We start from the raw sequence: 6,000 nt of genomic DNA, 5'->3' as shown, positions 1-6,000 counted from the left end.
GATCAAAATTTTCTCTTTTTGTTTCTTGTAAACAGAGAACTTGACATGCACTTTCTGTAATTTTATCCCTGATGGCATCCCGTTTTTCCTGCGAGTTAATCCCCTTAATATTCCAAAAAAGAATTTTGGTGTGTCTGTTGTTATCCATAAACACAGGTTGTGGATGCAAAAGAAAGCTTGGGCAAACACATGCCAAACTGAGAACAGTGAAGGCTGTCATTTCTGATCTGAACAAAAACTCCCTCATCATCACAAAAAATATGGCTGCAATTCTCATGAGTTTCTTTGAATTTTCCTCTAATTGTCACCCATTTTCCTGTAAGTTCAAACCACTGACATTCCGAAATAAAATCAATGACGACCTGCTTCTACCATCAACACTGATATGATTCCAAAGATAGTGTTTGAACATATACATGTCAAGCCAGGATAGCATAGAGATGTAAACAATAGTAATGTAAAGATTGTAATGAACAAAAGTAAGATAAGCATAAACACAACTTAGGTAATTGATAGGATAAAGAGGTTCATGATTACAAACTAAAGTGCTCCAACAGGTGTCATAACACAGATCTTACAGTACAGAGTCTTATTCACCCAGGACATGTTCTGCGGGTAGGAGCAAACCAACTGGATAACTAGTGACAAAAGATGTACTGTCCAAAAGACAAGTACATTACAGACCACATTATGTTTCTTATTCATCTAGATCATCTTTCCGGAGGAGGGCAGCCGAGACACTCTCAGGCTGGATCTACAGGAATCCTTCTGCTATGCCAACCAGCACATCCCTGGGAAGATGGGGGGCAGCGCCACTACTGGATTGGCCTGGTGGGATGATAGCAAGAGGGACAGCTTCAACTATTTCTTCTTCATTGATCTTTTCAGCTGGTGCCTTGGCGTTCTTGGCACTCTCTGCATCCTTGAAGCCCTGCAACTTGTTGGAAATCCTCCTGCTGCGCTTCAGGAAGCTGTCATCTAGCTTTCTTTAACCTTGAGAGTCTTCTTCCTGCGCGGAGTCTGGAAAACAGCAGGCGGGCCATCTAGGATTTCAATGTCAAGGTTTTCAGTTGCATCCTCAGCTGCCTCATCCATCTGCTGCACAGGATCATCTTCTTCAGCTTCAGCCTCATACTGCTTCATATTCATAGGCATATCTTCTTCCTCAGATTCATCTCCCTCCACATCCATGTAGTCCTTGGCAATCTTTTCCAGGGCGTGGTCACCTAACTGTGGATACATGATGAAGGCCAGATGAATCAGGATATCATTATCATGGAAATATGCAGGAATTAGGGTGCCATGATCAAGATCAACACGAGTAAGACAGTTAAGAAAACCGAGGATTTGCAAGAGGGAGGAGGAAACTTTGGAGCAGGAGGAAAACGAACAACATCAACGAAGCTTTTCTTGCGCTTAGAACCCACTGTTGTTCATTCGGCTTCTTGCTCATTGCACCAAAGTGCATAATCTCTGCACTAATTCGGTCCACCTCCACCCCAAAGGTGGAAGAACATGCTAAAACTCTTGCAGGAAAAGTTCTTAAGCTTATAAACAATGAAACCAATATTTTTGCAAGAGACTGAAAAACTGAACATCCAACCAGAAAGAAAGAAAACATTGAAATCGTTGGCGATACCACCTAGGCAAGCTTGGAGAATGAGACCAACCGAATCTTCACTGAGACGAATGGCAGATCGACCAAAGCTTGCAACAAGATGAAAAGCCGATGGGGAAAAGGCCACTGTAGGACTCACCGAACAACCAAAGCGCTGTGAGGCCAGAGAGGCAAGCTTTATTCCAGGATCGAAGGAGAGATCCGACACTCCCGCCATGGTAGCAGTCCCGGATCAGCAGCAGCAGGCCTTGATCAGGGAAGGTCGCCATTGCTGGTGGAGCAGGAGGGCGGCGAGGGGTGGGAGGGGGGAGGGGGCGGCATGGACGAGAGCTCATGACGAACGTTGCATATGGTGAACTTTCTTTGAACTTATTCCTACATCTAGAAATATAAACTATTATAGGAGTTTTACGATATATGATAGAGGAAGGTAAATTATGTATATAATTCTCCCTTAATAGTGGGAGAGTATTGTGATTACCATATTTAGGTTGATAATAAATATTAATCATAGGTATAAATGTGAATGTAGCCTTTTTAAATTGAGTTAGAGTTAGTTTTACCAGGAATTCCTTATAATTTAGGATAATTTGAATAGTTGGATACCTTGTATTTTGTATTTTAGGAAGGAGAGAATAATAAACAAGAATAGCACTTTAGCCCAAAATCTTCTAGTCTAGCTACTGGTTTTAGAGTTTTACATCACTGCACATAATAAGACTATTGAGGTAGCACAATCATGTGACATGTCATATCTCATATGGGCACATATGACAACTCGGTGACACCTTATTTGAGTATACTAGTATTCACCTCGATCTAATCTATGTGTTAGAGTGAATTAAGGTAAAACTTAATTTAATTTATATCCTAATCCACTTTAACGTATTGTTTTAAGGGATAATTCCTCGGCATTTGGCAGTGGTACAAAACACGTCCATCGGCAATCGCCTGATCAGGCGCACATCATCGGTGTTTTTTTAAAAATTACACAGTACAGCATAGACGTCTACAACATGCATACGTACTCACCCCTATAAATACACGTACGCAAACTTTACCTCTATGAGCATCTCCAAAGGACTGAGCCGACAAATCTCGAGGTCCACGAAGTCACCATAAGCACCAAGTTGTCGACGGGGACGTCGGCTACAACTTAAAGCATAGCGCCGATAAATCCTGAAATAAATCTAGGAAAATACGAGCACATGTGCCAAGTCAAGGACTGAACTTGGGTGGGCAAGTTCCACCACAAGGAACCCAACCAACTAATCTATGATCAGTTCACCACATCATCGGTGGTTCGCACAGAAGAAAGAAGAAGACGAGCGAACTGAGCGTAGCTCAGCTGGTTGGTTTCCTTGTGGTGGAACTTGCCTAACCAGATTCAAAGTCCCCAATTTGACACGTGTGCTCGTATTTTTCTAGATTTATTTCAGGATTTAACGACACTATTCTTTCTGTGGTAGACGACACAGCAAAAGCGCATGTGGTGACTTCGTCCATCTTGAGATTTACCGGTCCAACTCAGTTCTTCGAAGTTACTCATAGATCTAGAGTGTGCATTGTAACACCCTTGGTGTTACGCCCTAAACAAATTACCAAATCATGTCATGAGCATCATGTTTATGTGATAATGCATGTGATGGAAGGTGTAGATAACATTTTTGTAACTTTAGATGATCAATAAAAATGTTAAATGATAAGCTATTCCATAACTCATATATATCAAGTAGGGTTTAAAACTAATTTTTATTGAACAAAAATACTATAGAACATATATGTGGCGCTTAAATAAAGTTTGGAATATGAACTTTGTAGATGACAATGAAATACTTGCTGTAGAAAAATAACATTGCTAGCTAGTGTTTCCAGTAGCTTAGAAATGAAACTTGAAATCAAAACTAGCTTAAAGACTTAGAAAATTCTTAAGTTTAAAAACAGTTTGACAGCACCGGGTTTGCGAATTTATTCAGAGAAATCTAGTTAAAGATTAGTACTATGTTTTAGTTCTTAGGGGAAGCCTAATATGCTCTCTTGAGCATGGTGAAGGTGGCTTGGTTCCAAGATATTCGTTTAATTTTTATGGGTGCTTTAAAATTCGTGCACGACACAGCCTTGGGATGGTTGGCGTCATGCGCGCGGTCACCGCGTGGCCACCCCACGCCGCGCACATGGTCGTGTCCTGCGCGATCACCCCATGCCGCCATGCTAGCTCGATCGAACCCGCCTGTCCTTGGCCAAGGCCGATCGCAGCGAGCCGCTGGCCCCGTGCCCTGCTGCCCTACCTCGTGCTGCCATCATTGGTGCCGCCACGGCCACGCTGCACTGTCGTCGCCTCGCCGTCGCATCCGCACCCCCCTATGGCTCTACACCATTGTCTGCCCTGCCGGTGGCCCTGCCGCTGCTGCGCGCGCTTGGCGTATCTATGGCATTGGCATATGGTTGTACCTGCTGTCGCCTTGCCCATAAAGGCGTGGCAGTCGCTCATGTCGTGTCGGTCACGGACGCGCGCATGCCTTGTCCGTAGCGCCTGCGCGTGTGCATCCTGATCACGCCACTCGTGTCCTGCCAAGCCGAGGACGAGCTGAGCTCTGACCTACCCCCTCCCCTCTCTCTTTGCTGCTACCATGGTGGACTGAGCCACGCCATTAAAACAAGCAGGGAGAAGTCACCATCGCCTGATTCATCGCGTCACTGGCTCTATCACCCAGCTGCCTAGCTACCCGCCCCCACCCCACCTTAAATGGCGTCCGGTCGAGCTTCAATTTTGGAGCTTTTCCCCGCCACCGTGCCGATAAGGCCAAGTCCGTCCATCACTGAGGGCAACTTCCATCTGACCACCTCAGGCCAAATTGGTTACACCGCTAGACTCGCTTTAAACCCCTCCTTGCCATGCGCACCTGAGCCATACCCCTACTGTTGTCCCGACAGTGCTAACGTGGCCGTGTGTGTCGTGGCTCATCACCGAGCTCGCCGCGCGTACGTGGCCATCCTTGCTCGGGGCGTCTCTGGCTTAACCATCACCTTGGTCGGGTCCATGGTGAGTCGCTGATGCTCACCCGCTACCTCTACTGCTCCCTTAGCGTCGTGGCTCACCGGAATGTTGTCGTCACCACCGTAGGTTGCCCGCTGATGTGGAAAAGTCGACCTACTTCATCTTCGGTCTCTGAATCACTGCCCATTGTTGTGCGATGGCCCATAGGTGAGCATCGGTCTTCTAGATAGGTCGAGGGAGTCCCCAGTTGGCCGGCGTAGTGGCCCAGTGCCGGTCAATGCCACGCTGGCGAGCGTGGAGGTGTCGGGGACCTCCTCGATATGAAGACGGGTTAATACGAGGGCCTTCTTGCATAAATGTTATCTGTAGAAATAGTGTGCATAGTCGTCATGCTAATAGAGGATAGTGCGGGGGTGTTTCTGCAAAAGCACCAGCGTGTGCGGGCTTCTCCGTCGTGGGCCGTCCTCGCGTGGGCCGTGGAAGCGGGCCGCTGCGTGCGTGCGTGCCATGTCGCGTGGGCCACGCGTGTGGGCCACGCGGGAGATTGGTTTTTCTTTTTCTAGGAATATGTGAATGGTTTTCTAATTTAATTTTGGAACTTATCTTTGGTAATTAATATAAAATTATGTAGGTGCCCAAAAATTATGAAACTAAATTTGTTAAGTCTCTAAAATTGTGATCTATCTATTAGTGTATTTAGTTCATATATATACATGTTGATATCAGGAGCTATTAAATTGTTTGAAAGTGCTTCATATTATTAAAATGAATCATTATAGGAATTTATTGGTAAATTGGTGATAGCTTTAGTTCTAAAATTTTTATGGTAGCTTCATTGTATTATTATGTGCTCACTATAATTTTTGTAGCTTTAGAATAGGCTAAGCATTAGGGTCGTTAAATGCTCTTTGTTTCAATATACTTTAAATCATTAGTAGAAATAAAGATATATCCTTCATTTGTAAAGCTAGGTGTTTGTTAGTTGAACCCAACACTTTGCTTGGTAAAGATGATAGTTAGCTTAGTACCTTAGTTATTAGAGCTAGCTTAGTAGCTTAATATGTGTATTCTTAGTTTAAGAGTTGTTGTTGCCTAAATGCTAAGTGTTGCATCATCATCGCATATATGTAGAGAATGAGTTGGCGGAGATCGTGACCACCAGTGATCACGAGTTTGAGGAGATCATTGAGGAGTATGAGGAGGAGATTCTCGTGTAGGAGGAGGTCCTAGAGCTGCCACTGACTAACTCAACTAACACCGCGCCTGCCCAAGGCAAGCCCTGGTGTATAACCTCTATTTTATAATTCATCGTATATATATGTGTTGTGCATTTACGTTATAGAAATTTTATGGAAACCATATGCATAGATATACTTATCCTAAG

This window comes from Miscanthus floridulus, chromosome 16 (genome assembly GCF_019320115.1).
Source record: "Miscanthus floridulus cultivar M001 chromosome 16, ASM1932011v1, whole genome shotgun sequence".
Lineage (NCBI taxonomy): Eukaryota > Viridiplantae > Streptophyta > Magnoliopsida > Poales > Poaceae > Miscanthus > Miscanthus floridulus.
This window is presented reverse-complemented; position numbering follows the sequence as displayed.